Source organism: Streptopelia decaocto, assembly GCF_964273445.1.
Source record: "Streptopelia decaocto genome assembly, chromosome: 3".
In the NCBI taxonomy this organism is placed as follows: domain Eukaryota; kingdom Metazoa; phylum Chordata; class Aves; order Columbiformes; family Columbidae; genus Streptopelia; species Streptopelia decaocto.
The window spans coordinates 38,549,130-38,564,479 of record NC_138656.1 but is presented as its reverse complement, the minus strand read 5'-3'; the positions used below and the strand labels follow the sequence as shown (position 1 = coordinate 38,564,479).

The following is a 15,350-nucleotide window of genomic DNA, read 5'->3' as shown; positions in this document are numbered from 1 at the left end:
CCTGAGGATTTCATCCTCTGAGGAAGTAAGGGAGGATGACTTTTAGTAGAGGTGGTTGCTGTTATGAGTCTTCACATTGGCCTCCCAGGTGGCAGCATAGTGAGTATGACTAATGACAGAGAATCTTTAGGAATCATGTCCCAAATGGTGGTCTGAACTCTGGATGAGTTTAACACCTTGCTCAGTTTGCTAAGTCTGTTCTGCCAGGTATCATAGCCCACACACAGATCTGAATTGTTCTAAAAGAAATGAAATAAAGTGTTAGGAGCTTCCATCTGAACATCGGGAAACACTTTCACTGTGTGGGTGACTTAGCACTGGCACACGTTGCCCAGAGAGGTTCTGGAGTCTGTTGCCTTGGAGATACTCAAAAGCCATTTGGCCATGGTCCTGGGCAGCCTGCTCTAGGTGACCCTGCTTGAGCACGGGGTTTGGACCAGCTGACCTCCAGAGGTCCCTTCCAGCCTCAACTGTTGCGAGATTCTGTTGCTTTGCTTCCCTCGCTCAGATTGTACCAAGCACTCTTGGCTCAGACAGAACTGGGGACTGCTAAGGAGAGTATAGGAAGTGCATGTGTTTATCTGTTTGGGGCTGGTGTTGTCTGGAAGCAGTCAGAATTATTTATTCATTGAACTGCAAATTTTATTATTGAAGTTATAAACACTTCTAAATGTGATCAAGAGGAATAACTCATACTGTGTTCAGACCTTTGAGATTTCTTTTTATGTTGTCCTCTGAAAGCTAACTTGATGTTATTAAGCAGTAAAGGAGATGTTCTATGTCAATTTAAAAAATGTTAATATGAACATGAGGGAACTAGTCATGTCAAAGTTCAGGACAGAGACATTTCAGTCCTTATTTGTGTATAAGAGCACTGCAACACCTTAAGCATCTGACGTGGCTGACGTTACTGCCAAGAATAAATGTGAAAGCAATTACATACAAAGCCTGGCTGGGAACAAGGGCAGCAGGTGGGGTGGGGAATCAGAGGTTCACATCTGTTATGGAAGATGGTGTAACATGTTCTAGCTGTGCAGGTATAACTCTCCCTAGAAATAAAGTGACCTTAATATGCAGTAGTGTATTCAATGTTTAATTTAGAAAAAGTGCCATAAAAAAACTCTGAATGTATATACACACATCAAACTTCATTACAGTTATATTCGCACTGGATACCAAGTGTTGTCTCTGTAATCCTTCTCTTTCCATGTCCCTTAAGTTTCTCATAATAAATTCACAAAATGCTATAGAAGTAGATGCCAAGAAAGGTCTCTGGTGGAGTTTTGTGAGCATGCCAGAAAACATTCTATGGATGGTAACATGGGATAGTGAGTTAAATTACAATACTAAATGCAGGGTTTAGCTGAGAACACCAAAAGCATTTAAAATTGTGGGAGAAGGGAAGGGAGGGGGAGTTGGACTTCCCAGTAACTCCAGACGGCAAGTCCCTCTGGTAATCAGTGGAGTCCCCAATGCAGACTCTGTAAATATTAATAAAACAAAAAGATCTGTGTTCTAGTATCACTTCTAGAAAAGCCTTGTAGACCTTACATGTAGTTTGTGTAGTGTTGATGAAAATATGTAAAATAATTTCAGACAGAGACTGTGAGCTGGAGCCACAGTTCTGGTTATTAATATCAAACTGTACAAATGGCTGCAAAATAGCTAAAATGCTTGTAATGAAAAAAAAAAAAAAGAGCAATTTGATTGTGCAATGCAACTATATTTCCACTCGTAAACTTGAAGTATGGGTAGCAAAAAAACCCCTGCACTTTAAACATAAAAGTGGGGCCATTGTATGCTTACACATAGGAATTGGGTCCTTACATGCAGCTCCCGGTTCGCAAGTGCAGTTTGTTTTTTCTGTGGGACATACTTGGTATTCTTGCTAGCTTGAGTCGTGCTATGTCCTAGGGCTTTTATGGCTGTCTTACGTTGCTCGTAAGAAAAAGTAAATACAAAGTAAGAAGGGGATTATTGTAGGGCAGTCTCTGTCCCTTGCCCTGGTCCTGACTAGAAGGGCTGACTATGGACATTCTGTGCCATTTTTTTAGTAGTGAATTTCAAGAAGCAGTATAAGGTGGCAATCTCTAATTTGGAAGTCTGGTGTTGAATGTATTAAATTAGGTCAGTTGAATTGGGGGACTGGGCTTTGGTTGTGTTGATGCCCCATGACAACTGATCATTTCCCATGCAAGATTAGTCACATTCAGAGGTGTGTGCCAAAAGCCAAGTAAATGACACTCCTGTGCCAATAGGACCTGCCCTTCTGACTAAGCAGTGTTGGCATAAAACAACCTATGCGTGGTGTCCAGCAAGGCCTGGAGAAACTCAGGTTCCCTGCTCAGGCCACTGCTCTCAACAATCAAGATGAGTTTCTACCAGACAAGTGGATTAAGGCCATGGCATCACAGTACACAGAGGGTGGTTTGTCTCACTAGCTCCCAGCTCTGCAGCCTTCCCCCACCTTTCCTGTTGCAGCTTCATACTTGCCTTGTTCCTCAGGATCTGCCTGATCTCAGCTGTGTGGAGGAGAAGTGGTGGCAGAGCTGACTTCACCCGAACCAGAATATCTGCTTGTGGTGAGCTGGGGTTGGGGCCAACAAGTAACAATGATGGCTGGTCAGCAGCATGCCTTCTGCAAGAAAAATAGATTGTGTGTCTTATCTTGTCCTGTTAAAGGTACTCAGTGCAGCTTCTGAGGAGGTGGAGGTTTTAAACCCCAGAAAGCTGTTCTGCTGAGCGCTGTTGGCCTAAGAGGGTGCAGCCTTGCTGCTGTGTGGAGAGAATGGTGCAGTTGCCTTAGCAGATGGGGAGGGTCTAAGGAGTGAATCCTGGTAGAACACAGATATGGGTGTTTATAACTGCAAGATACAACCTCATGTTTGGCAGCTTTTCTTTGTGAGGTTATGTGGTTCCTCTGCCAGGTGTCACTGCTCAAGTGTCTGTGTTTTTCCTCATGGCTTACCTCAGGACTGCAGGCACCAAGGTCCAGGTTCCAGAGACTGCTCTAGGAGCTGGCTGCAAAGCACAAGCACAGTGCTTCCTATTGCCACGCTTTGTGAATCTAGCCTAAAGCCATGGTGGCACCTTTAATCACTGCTGATCTACTCAGACTCCTTCTGCCCTTCCACTCTCACTCTGTCTCCATCTCAGTGTGGCTCTTCTGCTACGGCATTAGAAATAATGAGGTTTGGTGCTAATTCCAAGACACTGTGCTCCTTAGCCTGTGCCTCATCTGCTTCAGAGAAGAACAAAGCAATCTCTGAAGAAATTGTCCAGGTCTGTGTGAACCAGAAGGAGTAGAGATATGCATGAGAAGTAAATAGTGACTAATATTACATTTAAATTAATGAGACCCAGCCTCTGGAAATTAAATTAAGGAAAATAAGGTAATGCAGTAGTATGAGGGTTTTCTGTCTAACAATTGAAGTTGTATTTCTTTACTCGTTTCTTTCTCGATATGTAGCTTTCAGCTACTCAGACAAAAACAAATTTAAGCCAGTACAGTAGCAAGTCCTTGTTTCTTTCCTCCCTGTGCTCTTTTCCTATTTTCCTTGAAGTGTCTTTCCAGGATGATGTTGACACTGTTCATTTATTTGTTTTTTCCCCCAATCTAAATCTAGATGTCAGCTTGTCTGTCAATAAATAACAAAAAGTAGTGTGGTGGGTTTTTTTGTTCTGTTTTTTTTTGTTTGTGCAAATTATGCAGGTATGTAGATTTTATAACACCTTTACTTAATCAGCGGCTATTCAAATTCTTATAAGGTGTTTTAAGAGGCCAGTGTGTTACTCTACTGATCATTAATAATTTTTGTCTAAGGGCGTATGTCGAAGTTTTCTTACATGGGGTTTGATTTCTGAATCTATAGAGCTGAATCAGTAGCGGAGAACCTGGAGACTGAGTAAGAGTTGCTCTGTACATTAATTGCAGGAGGTGCCCGGGGTAGGTGGTGAGGCTGGGTAGCCTTTTTTGGTGTATTTCAAGAGCAGTGGCTGTCTCTAGAATGGATAGCTTCATCCTTTCAGATGCCATTCCCATTTCCCTATTGATTATGCTGTGTCTGGGTACACAAGGACCCCTGTGTTAGTCTGATGTCATGATCAGTGTCTTTAATCTTTGCGAAGGTTGGAAATCCATTTTCCTCCCTGCTGGTTAGAGAGCTTTTCAGCTGACAGCGTAACCTGAGGAACATTGTATTTTGGTTTCAGGCTGGCTAATGTTACCAAGCTTTACTGGAAGCTTTTACTCCCTGCCTCCCACCCCCCCCTTTTTTTTTTGAGTGGCTCACTTGGGGACTATTTGGAAAAAGGTTTGTAATCTTAGCCTTCATCAGACCACACAAGTCAAGAGGCTGATCCCCTCTTGGGCTTGTCAGCAGTCAGCTTATTCAGGATAGAACGTGAGCTGTGGTGAGAGGGGAGGCATGTTTTTAGCCCACACTTGTAGATTGGTGTCACTGGGGGCCAGCAACACCATGCTGTTTGGCAGTGAGGGCTGATTATGTGCCTGTCCCCTGTGGTCCCACAGCAAGGGCTAGAGGCTTCTGTTCACAGTCGATGGATGTAGAGAGGGGCGTGCTTGGCCTCCTTCAGCTCTGAATGCTTTCATTGAGACCTTGATGAGAACGCTTTCCAACTGATGAGGCCTGTCGCATCTTACACCATTTGAATTGCTTGTGATTTTGTGAGAGTGAGGAGGATGGGCTACAGGATGTGAGAGCCTGGGGTTGCACAGTATGAGGGCTTTTGAACAAACCCAATAGTCCTGAACCAAAATGATGCCTGCTTTTTGAGTTTGGGATGTTCTTTGTTTAATAGGTGACAACAACAAATGAGGTTATTAGCTGTTCTCCAAAGCTGCCCAGTGTCACAAATCTGACTGTAAAGATATGTATTGAAAGAGAGCATTTACCAGCTGGGAGAAGCACTATGGTAAATGTTAGATCATGTCACTTGTTCCTGGCTGTAAGAGTTCAGAAGCAGCAGTGTTTACAGGGCCATCAAGGCCCACAGAATCATATTGTGCTTTATACTAACTTCAGTTGGCTTCAGATTCATGAAGGTTTCTGCTTTACCCACATCACCAGTTGCCTGGCAGCCAAGTGACCTGTCAGCCTCTGGACTCAAACCAGTACCTTCCCTCAGAGCAGCCTTGCATCATACAGCTGGATCAGTTTGAGTCGGTGCTGGTGTGGTAGGTGCCTTCTGGATCACCTTGTGAGAGCAGCCAAAAGCAGGTCCTTTGGCATTTGTAAAAGCCACAGTGAGTGGAATTGGAGCTATTTTCTTATGTAAAGCCACACTCAGCAGCCCAGCAGCTCCCATCCTGACCACAGCTTATCTTCCCCACACATCTTCCAGCACTCACCAGCCCCTCAAACCCAGTCTCTGTCACCTACCCTTGGCACAAACTACCAAATCCTGTGCAATTCCTTCCACTGACTCTGCCTCAGCAGATGCAGACAGAGTCTGCTGAATTGGAGCTGAAGCATATGCTGAAGTATACAGATTAGTTCATAGCTTGTGCAGAAAGTCACACCCACACAGAGTTTAATGAAATTTAGCAGATACATTTGCAGCAGACTCAAGAAAAAAAGGCTGTGTGTTATGGGCTTGTCATAACACACATTCTACCACTTGAGCCGTGTTGGCATAGTTCAACAGTGCAACTGCCCCAAGGCCGGAGAACAGAGCTTTGCCTGGTCTGAAGGTATCCCACACACGGTAGTTTATCCTCATACTCTATGGGAGACAGTCATGACAGTGTAATTCTGTTCCCACTGAGAGCTGGCGAATTCTTGTCACTTTCATTAATATTTTCCTGATCTTGCGTTTTCTTTCTCCTCCCCTGTGCCTACTCCAAATATTTATACCATGCTAACCAAATATAAGCTGATCTTGCAGCTGGCATGGAAACCTGTAAATAACTTTCGCACCTGAAATTATTCCCAGCTGAAAAGCTGAGGAGTGCTCCTGCATCCTGCCCTGTGTACTAGGTAGAATAAATGTTCTTTCATGGCTGCTCTAATGCCCTTAGATTTCTTTGGTGTATGGAGGTTGGGGACACTCAGCACTCTCTAAGGTAAAGACTAACTTTTATGGTGTATTTTTGTGCAAGCATGCAAATGGTATGAATATATCTATGCTATGGTACATGAGAACTGTGTAGAATATGGGGGCATCAGAAGTGATAAAAATTTCTAAAGCGAGAAGTGTATTTGCATACACAAATTTCACTTGCAAAGAGAAGTCTTTGATATGTTACATCTCATTTTAGGGGTGCCAGGGATCACAGGCAATAATTACAAGGGATTCCATGTGCACAAATGAAATTAAACAAAAACATAATTAGACAATTTGATAATTAGATCATTAACAAGCTATTAATATAACTCTGTGAATGGGAACAGCTATAAATACAAAACTCTATGTGGTTACCGTCTGGTACTACATCAAAGCTGAGGAGCTTTCATAAGCAAACGTAACCCACCCTGAGATAATATAAAACCGTTAGAATAAAGTTTCAATGGGCTGTGCTGGGATTTTTCTTTTCTCAGTTCACATTATTAATAAAAACAAAACCAGTGCTAATAAAAATAATGAATAATATCATGCCCATCCAAAGCAGTAAGTGTGGTATCAGTTAACCTGGAGCTGGGATTAGTGCACAGAGCAAGGCAGAATGTCACGTCTGAGGGGCAGCAGAAGGGTCAAAGGGTATCTGGGATTGGGAACTGTGTACCTGATAACGCTGGGGAGCTTGAGGCTGGACATGCAAAGGCTGCACAAACCAGGGGCAGGAACATGGGCATTGTATTGCTGGCAGGAAAGGAACGGGATGGTGGTGTTTTTCCCCCTCTGAGGAAAAAACTGCAGTTTCCAAGATAATGAGTCACTGAAATATAGTTTGATCTTGGATACAGTGGGAGTTTGAAGAATCCTGAGGCAAGAGAAAGAGGTGTAGCCCTTTTGTGGGCTGGGGTGAGAAATGGCTTGGGGTGAGAATGAGGTGGTAAATGATAACAGGCCAAATGTACTGAGGGGGAAAGATTGAGCAGATCGAAGTGAGACTGTGAGAGCCTGTATGGCTAGACAGCAGGGGACATGAGCTGCCTGTGGAGCAAGTGGCTGTCAGCACCTGGTATGTGGCTACTATTTAAAGCAGCAGCCCACTGCAGGCCTGGTATGTGTCAAGGAGGATGTTTCAGACAGGTGCTGTCAAACCTCAGAGCTGCTTATGCAACTTCTCTCCCCCCAAAACACAGCATAAAGTCTTTTGGGAAAGCAGAGTGGCATTTGACATGTTAATAGAGTTGGTGCAATCTTCTAAGCCAGCAACTTCGTAGTTTTGCTGACCGTATTAGTAGATGTTCAAATTATTTGTGTCATAAATTAGTTGGAAAAAAAATAATTTACACCATCAGCTTTAAGTAGGTATCTTCTCAAGGGTTGCTCAGTGGTCTGGGACTGTTCTTCATGGTCTTAACTAACCTTCCAGCTTTCATGATGACCACTTGCTTGCTTCTGGGTGCATTCACATGAAGGAAACAGCTCCTAAAGAAAGTATGGAATAGCTCTGCAGATGTTCTTTAGTTCATGTTCTTTAGTTCAGTCAGGATAAAGTTGGTGGAAATCCCCAGTCAATATTATTGTGAGATATGACTGTCGCTGACTAATAGGAGCAGGTTTGTATGCAGCTTGGAATGCTTCACATGTACAAATATTTGAGAATCAGTGGAGAGGGGACACTTTCCAAAATTTCCAAATGACGTGTTTTTAACAATGATATCTATTCAATGCAAAATGAAAACACAGAGAAGGGGCAAATAAATTTCAGTTTTTCATGTGCATCTGTGAATGTGCATGGGAGAGACTTCATTATCACTGTGAAGTGACTGTTGTCTTTGTGATATACTTTCCCAGTGGTTAGGAACAAAATTCATTCTGGTTCCTAGATGGCACGCAGATAAGCTCCATCCGATTTCAATGAAGTGGGCAGGATTTTACTTACAGTTTTGCTAAGATTTAAGATTACTTGAGTTGCCTAGTGTTTTCATATTCAAGGATGTGAAAGAAAGTCAGCTGAAAGTGTGAATTTCAAATGGCTTTGTTGAACTGCAGTAAAACTCTTCAGGTTACCTGACCATAGTTAGTGCTGTACTTAAGGCTTGCAATGCTCCAGTTCTATTCAATCCATATCCTTGACTTCAACTCCTCTTCAGTCAAGTTGAGAAGGGTAAGAATCTGATGGTGCCAGAGAAGAGACCCTGAAAGAGTGTTGCTAAGGAGAGTGTATCCAAGATAAATGAAACTCAGCTGTGCTGAACCAGGTTGGAACCTCAGTGTGAAGTGGAGAAATTGGTGGAATTGTATCCAAAAGCTGAGTGACTTAAAAAAGAAGAAAAAAACCCACAAACAAAAACCAGAGCAAATAACCAACCCCCTAAACCAACTAAACAAACCAAGAAAACAAACCAACCAAAAAGAACAAAAGGGAGATTGGACATGCAAAGGCAAAGCTCTTTACCCATTGTAAAATCCAACAATAACCTTTACAAATCTATAGTGGTTTGTGTTTTTTTTTTTTTTTCCTCCAAAAGAGTGATCTTGCATGCAATTTTATGATACTAATGTTTATTACAGAGACAAGAATAAGAGTGAGCACGCAAAAATATTATTTTTTTAAAAAAAGGTACAAATTAAGCTGTATAGGGCAGAAACTGTTTGATTCTCTTATAACTGTCAATTGTGCTGAAGCTGAGCAGATCTGATAAAAAAAGTTACATGCTGAATAGCTCTTTTGAGAATGCCAGGTTATGAAATAAAACCCACAATTTTTCTAATGCTTGTTTGCCTAAAATAAAAGGGATATGATTCTCACATCTGAAAAGGAGTTACAAGAGGTTTCAGCTTGCTACAAACCACTTTATAAATCAGGAGAAGAGTAAGTATATAGGTGTCACAAATACTGTCCTGACCTTCACACTTGTGATATTTAGTTACTATTCTTCAGGTATGATAGCTGTTTGAGAAATCACTAGTTACAGTGTCAGTAGTGGCTCAGTGCTGGCATTCATCAAAGAACTATCAGGAAAAGCAAGCTAAACTTTGAAAATGTGGAGGTGTGTCAGAACAGTAATTGCTACTGTAGCCTGGTTACTCAAAGATGTTCAAGTGATCTGTTGATTTGATGTTTATCAAAGCTTGGAATAATGGGGAAGTCTGAAAAGTTCAAAGAAAAAATAATATTATTCCAGCATTTTAACAGGTCTGGCCCATGTAATTATAGGTCGGTCATGCTTCGTGCTTATCCCAGATGGGTTTGAAAGGGTGGGTAACAGGATATCAACAATAAAAACCAGTGTCTTTGAGAATGGCAATTGGAAGGATTTTAAGAAAAAAAGGTATCACATTTGCCACTATGGTGAGGAGTGAGACTGAATGTTTGGTTGATAAAGCTAGCAGTTCATAAGCTCTTGAAAGCATTTAATTGTGACAATAGGTCACATTTGTAGCTGGCCCCTACTTGAGTGAAGAGGCAGCAATAGCAACTGAGTTCTGTGGTGTGACTGGAAACTTGAGCAAAAATACATCTGTGATACATCTGTGTCACATGCATGACACAGGACTGCTTACAGCAATGATGTAGAAAAGCACTAGGGGGTGGGTCAAGGTGAATAGTCAGTCGAACACAAGGTCATAGTGTGCCCTGGTGGCTAAGAAAGCAAATGCAATCCTTCAATATTCAGCCAGGAAAATACAAAACAAGGAGGAGAGAAGGGAGCTGCTGCTTTTTTCCAGCACAAGCGATGAGGCTTCTCCAGTTCTGAGTTTGTTTCTATTATTTGTGCTATAAAAAGGGTGCTGACAAATTCTGCCCCTTTGGCAACAGCTGAGTTTGTCTACCACATAGCTGTGGACAAAGCTTCCCTCCAGGACACCCTGTGCATGCTGTGGCCAGAGCTTCATTCAGGGCTGCAGAGCTTTAGACAACTGCATAGCAGAGCTCATTGCGCAAGGCCTGCCTTGGCACCATTGAATGGATATTCAGATTTTCTTCTGGCTGTTTCATCTCTTCTTCTCAACCCATTTAAAAATATGGCTGCTGTCTAGCTATCAAATGCTAACACAAACACCTGTGTGCCAGATGTGTACAGCTGCAAGTCCATCAGTGCTGACCCATCACCAGAGCCATAAGCCAATCCATGGACCAATTAGAAAACACTCTTTGTTTTTCTTCCTCCCCATTTTTAATCCTCCTATTTTTCCAGGGTTTTCTCTCTTCTGCTTTCCGCTACTGCAAGTTTGTAAGGTGAGCCTTGCTTAGGCTTTCTGTCTCTTTTAGATAAGAAAACAGTGAGCCTAAACCAAAGGAGCACATTTTTCAGGCTGTAGAGTAGCTGGTTTATACTGACATGTTAAATTATAGCAGTCCAAATGTCAATAGTATGTGCCAGGTCAAGAAAAACATCTTGAAAATAGTAAAGTGATGGTTACACTAGACAGGATTAAGATTTGATTTTTCCTTTGCCTGCTCCCTGAAAAGAACTAGTCCCCCAGATGTGTTCTGGAGATACTGTCTGTAGGACAGAGAGCACTCTCGTGTCCTTTTTGAAAGTGAAGGCTCAAGTCAGCAGCACAGAGAAGGTTTTCAAGTTTTAGGGCCAAAAACTGTAATAGTTACAGTTGGGATATGATAACATTGCAGAGGTTTTTACTGAAGTTGGTAAGACAGTTTTTTGCAAGGGCTTGCTGGAAACAGGCCGAAGTAAAAAGCCTCCTTATTCCACTGTGCTTTCTTCATGACCCCTGTGTCTCCTTCTGCCCTAGTTCCTGACTTAGAGCTCTCCAGTTCAGGACTGCCTCCTCTCTCCTCTCCCCAGCATGTGGTAACAGTGCTTACTGGGGAATGGTGCTGCTGGGTAGGGAGTTTCAAAAAGACCACAGAGAAATAGGTTCTCCGTTTCTGGCAAAGGAGATGAGAAAGTGTTGCTCAGCTGGGAGTGGTTATGCATGGCTTGTGTGAGGACAACATGCTGGGTGTGAGGAAAGTCTTCAGTGACAGAGAGGGTAAGGCAGTGTGGTCTCGCCCAGAGAAGGTGTCAGTTGCCATATGCAGAGCAATAGGAAAAGGGACGCCACCTCACTGCCCTCTTGGTTTTGCTTATGTGCAGCTTCGGCTTTTACTTACTAAACCACGGCTTGTGCTAGTGGAGGTCCTGCTACCTTAGATAATTCAAATGATTAAGTCTTAGCAAAGGTAACTAATTTTTACCCAAAGTTTCCCAGCTCAGTTTGATGATAGAGTGCTACTAATTTATAGTCATATTATGTATCTTGTCATGCTTATTTGAGGAAAAACTCTCATTGACTTCAATTTATTTGAACATGCTTTTGCTTTAACAGAAGTGGTGCCATTGTAACAGTGAGGAGATGTTTTTCAACTGCTGGGGTTCTGGAATGCTGAAAACAGCAAATCTCTGAAATGTCGCGTAGAAGATGATAGAATATGTTTAAGTTAGGGTACAGAATCACTTGGAAAATAGCCCAAGTGCCTCTGGAAAGTAAATTTACAAGTATAATCTCTTTATTGAGCTGGAGAGTACATCCTCAAGAGAGAAAGGAGAACAAAAGAGAATTTTTTTCCCCTCTCTATTTAGAGATCAACCATGGACTAACAGAATTGTGTTTAGAGCAGAGATGTTTTCACAGTCATAGAAAAAACACGTGTTTTTTATCAGGGTTAAGGCTTCCCTCCTACTAATGTTTCATAGTTATTTCTTTTACTTCCTGCCCGTGGAGAGTGAGAATCTGGAAAACACACTTCTTCGGGGGCAGAACTTGGTTGCTTTCATCTACTTCTCCCTTCACCTTGTGTGATGGATTACATGCCAGCAGTCATTGCTTGGACCTTTTTGGAAACAAAAGAACACCGTGAGTCTTCTCTGAGCATCTTCAAGCGGAAGGTGATATCTTTGATTTAGTTAGTACTGACTGCTTTGTTTTCTCCTGAAGAGCAATGAATAATATTGGTGTTGAGATGCACAGTTTGATAAGAAGGTCTTGAGACCCATTGTATAGCTGAGTTTTCTCTGAGATAATGACATAGGGTTACAATGTCTAGCTTGTGTAGACTTTAGGTGATCAAATCTAATTCAGTTGTGCACAAAATCTTAGAGAGTATGTCTTAGTGTTTGCCTGCTGTGTGTTTGCAAAAAAATAGTATGTATATGAAGTGTTTGTAAGTGAATCTGTGATCAGCTACGTTCCATGTTACATGCAAAATGCAGATCGTTTGTCCTATTTGTTGCCTGCCTCTCTGTCCACGAGCTGAGCTCCACCTGCTTGTATCATGTCTCCTTGGGAGCTTTGTGCAAATGTATGTGTGAAACAGACTGTACTTCATGCTGAAAGTTGTTTACTTTCTCTGTTGAGGAAGATGGACACTGAGCTGGATAGCAGGAAGGAAAGGATTATTCTGTTTGTAGTCTGCTTTCTTAGTGATGGAGTTAAGATGTCATGAAAACTATAGAGCAAGGTACAGATTTATGAAGGGAGATGAGAGGAGGATGCATCTGTATTACCTTCAGGATGATACAGTAGTGCCATTCCCCCTCCTCCATGAGGTGAGAACTGTATTTCTCCTGGTACAGCTATCTCTGTACTTCAGTGCTTCTTAATTAGTGCTTGTTTGCTGGGTACATTTTCCCTGGGTAAAGCAAGAATTCCGCAGCATACCTGTTTATGATGGGTCTCTAAAAAGAAAAACTTCCTTCCCTCTTCTGTCTTTCTTATATGGGGTTTTTAGTTCAGGACGAAAGATGGGGCATTAATTACTAGCTGGTTACAGTGGAGAAGCAAACAACCACACATAGCTGGAACTGGTGTTTGCTTGAGCCTGAAAACTCAAAGGTAACGTGAAAAGGCTCTTTGCAACAAAGCTCAGTATGCACTTCGTTTAGTTCACTGCTTGTCTCGTGCATTTATACTATGGTCTGTGTTGTGACTGATCTCATGAAGCTTTCAGACATCTTACATGCCTTCATTTGTTTATTATAGGAATAGGAGTTTATAGTAATGCTGTTTATACTAAAGATGGGTGAACTATTACAGCCTTAAGAGAAACCATCATGAACCTTTGCCTTGAACTCAAACCAAACTCATTTGTGATTTTTTTTGAAGTTCTGTTTCAGTTTTCAGTGTCACTGTACTTCGTTCTGTCAGGCCTGGAAATGAGTGCCAAAATATAAATTATATTTGCAGTGTCAGCCTCAGATTTCATAAGCAAATCTGTTCTCATGCCAGGGAGCGTGGAGTTTCTTAGACATCCCAAGTTTCTGTAGCGAGCATAACCTTTACAACTCCTGCTGCTCAATGCAGCTGACTCCAGGCGCTTATCCAGTGAGGGTTGCCCATCACTATGGCATATGGGACGAGATACTGTTTATTGAACTAACAGGCATTCCTATGGGAATGTGTGCAGTTGATTGCTTGCAGATGAAATACTGAAACAAAGTGCCATATAGCTACATTTTCCTGCTATTCAAGCAAGGGTATTGACTGCCCAGCTTTGGCCTCCTTCCTGCTAAAAGTGTTGCGAGCCTGTTAGCTGGCTCTTCTGTGAAATTACTGTGGAGCTCCCCACCGCAGAATAAGAAAGTAAACTCTCTTTTAGGCTATATCGGTTTTGTGCTGAGAACAAAATATGGCTAATGTGTTTCTGGAACCTGAGTTTCTCCAGATTTATTTGCTGTCCTGTAGGCTTCTCTGTTTCATGTTCCAGATTTGGATCTGGCGTTAAGCTATCCATCTAGCAGAATCTGATAGATGAGTAGGGCCAGTCTTGGGGAGTAATCAATTCAGGTTGTGCCCGTTGTCCTCCTTTCTGCTTCTGAGGAGGAACAGTCTTCTTTCCCTTCTTCCCCCCCTCTCTCTGTTTATTGTTGTATCAGAGAATGATCTGATGTTTGTTTTAACACTGAGATGAAGCTGAATGCACTGCTGTCCAGCACTCCTTAAAGTTGGTGTGCTACTTGAATATTTATATCATACTGACATTTGCTTACATTAGAGAAGGCTTTATTTCCTTGGAATATTTATCATAGTATTAGGTATTTCCACGTTGAACTGCTGCTGGATCTGAATGCTGTGTATAATTACCTGGGTTCAAGCCCAGTTGCCTAAGGGAAAGTTGACTTCTAAAGAACAACAGCTAGCTCTGTGGCATTAGCTAGCTGAAGAAAGAGCTGGCAAGGATTTTTCCTGGACTGACATGGAGTAGCCTGGAAAGAAGACTCACACCTCACTTCAATGATATGGGTAGCTTTGTCTAGCTCATTATCGTGAAAATAGAGAGTCCTTTCCCTCCGTACCTGGCATCATGGATGAGGTGCCTATATCTGATGTGATCTGTTGACCTAGTTATAGTCTGGGATGGAAAATAAGATTTGACATCTTTTGCATCCTGTTTTTCCCCTTGATTTCCACCAGTCCCTTTTCTGAAGGTTAAGGGGGGAGGGTTGGTGCAGAATCCAGTTCCTGCCTTCCTGACACACTTTGCTCTGACCCCCTTTGTGCGTAGAATAGAAATGACCAGCTTGAGGCTTGATCAGATCTCAGCCTCCTGTTGTTTCCCATCAGCTTATATGACTCTCTTGTGCTTCTGGGGCTAGAACTCCTCTTTTGCTGCTGTGCATAGAGAAGCACCATAATTTATGAATCAATTAATCACTGCATGCTGAGGAGCCGTTCACGGTAGTTAAACAGTGAAAATAAAATGCTGGAGTATATAATAAAGATGGATCATAATGAATATGACCCTCTACCGATGACTTCTTTCCCTCCCTATATTATACCCCCTACCCATTCTTTCCCAGCACAGCCAGACTATCAAGAAATTTGTCTGTCTTGGATGGCATGGGGTTCTTCAAATTACTTGATGGGGTGGTGTCTATTGGTGTGATTTTTATTTATTTATTTATTTTCCTTCCCTCCATGCCTACCCCCTCTGTTCTTAAGGAGAGGTAGGCAAAGTCTGCTCTGCTTGGACTGTAAAGCCACAAAAATGTGGTAAGAAATTTCCAATAAAGATTTCCATCTTATAACTGTCATTGTTCACTCTGTGTAACACACACATCATTATCGTGTGTTTCTAAAATTGCATGATACTGTAAGAAGCAGGTAAGTTTGGTAATAAGCCCCTGCCACGATTCCTATTTGGCTTCACAGCTTACTGAAGCACTTTGCAATTTAGGGCAGCATTCAATGACTGTGGTCAGGTCAGGGTGGTATATTGATTGCTCTGTGGAAAGCACTGCTGGTATTCAAAGATCTACCCATGAGGTAAG

General features: G+C 42.2%; 1 protein-coding gene across 1 annotated transcript in view; it reads left to right on the top strand.

Moving 5' to 3' along the window:
- Nucleotides 1-15,350, top strand: part of KIF26B (kinesin family member 26B) — a gene marked incomplete at its 5' end in the record, with an annotated part of 296,561 nt that overhangs the window by 72,898 nt on the left and 208,313 nt on the right. The gene's annotated exons all lie outside the window — the stretch shown is intronic.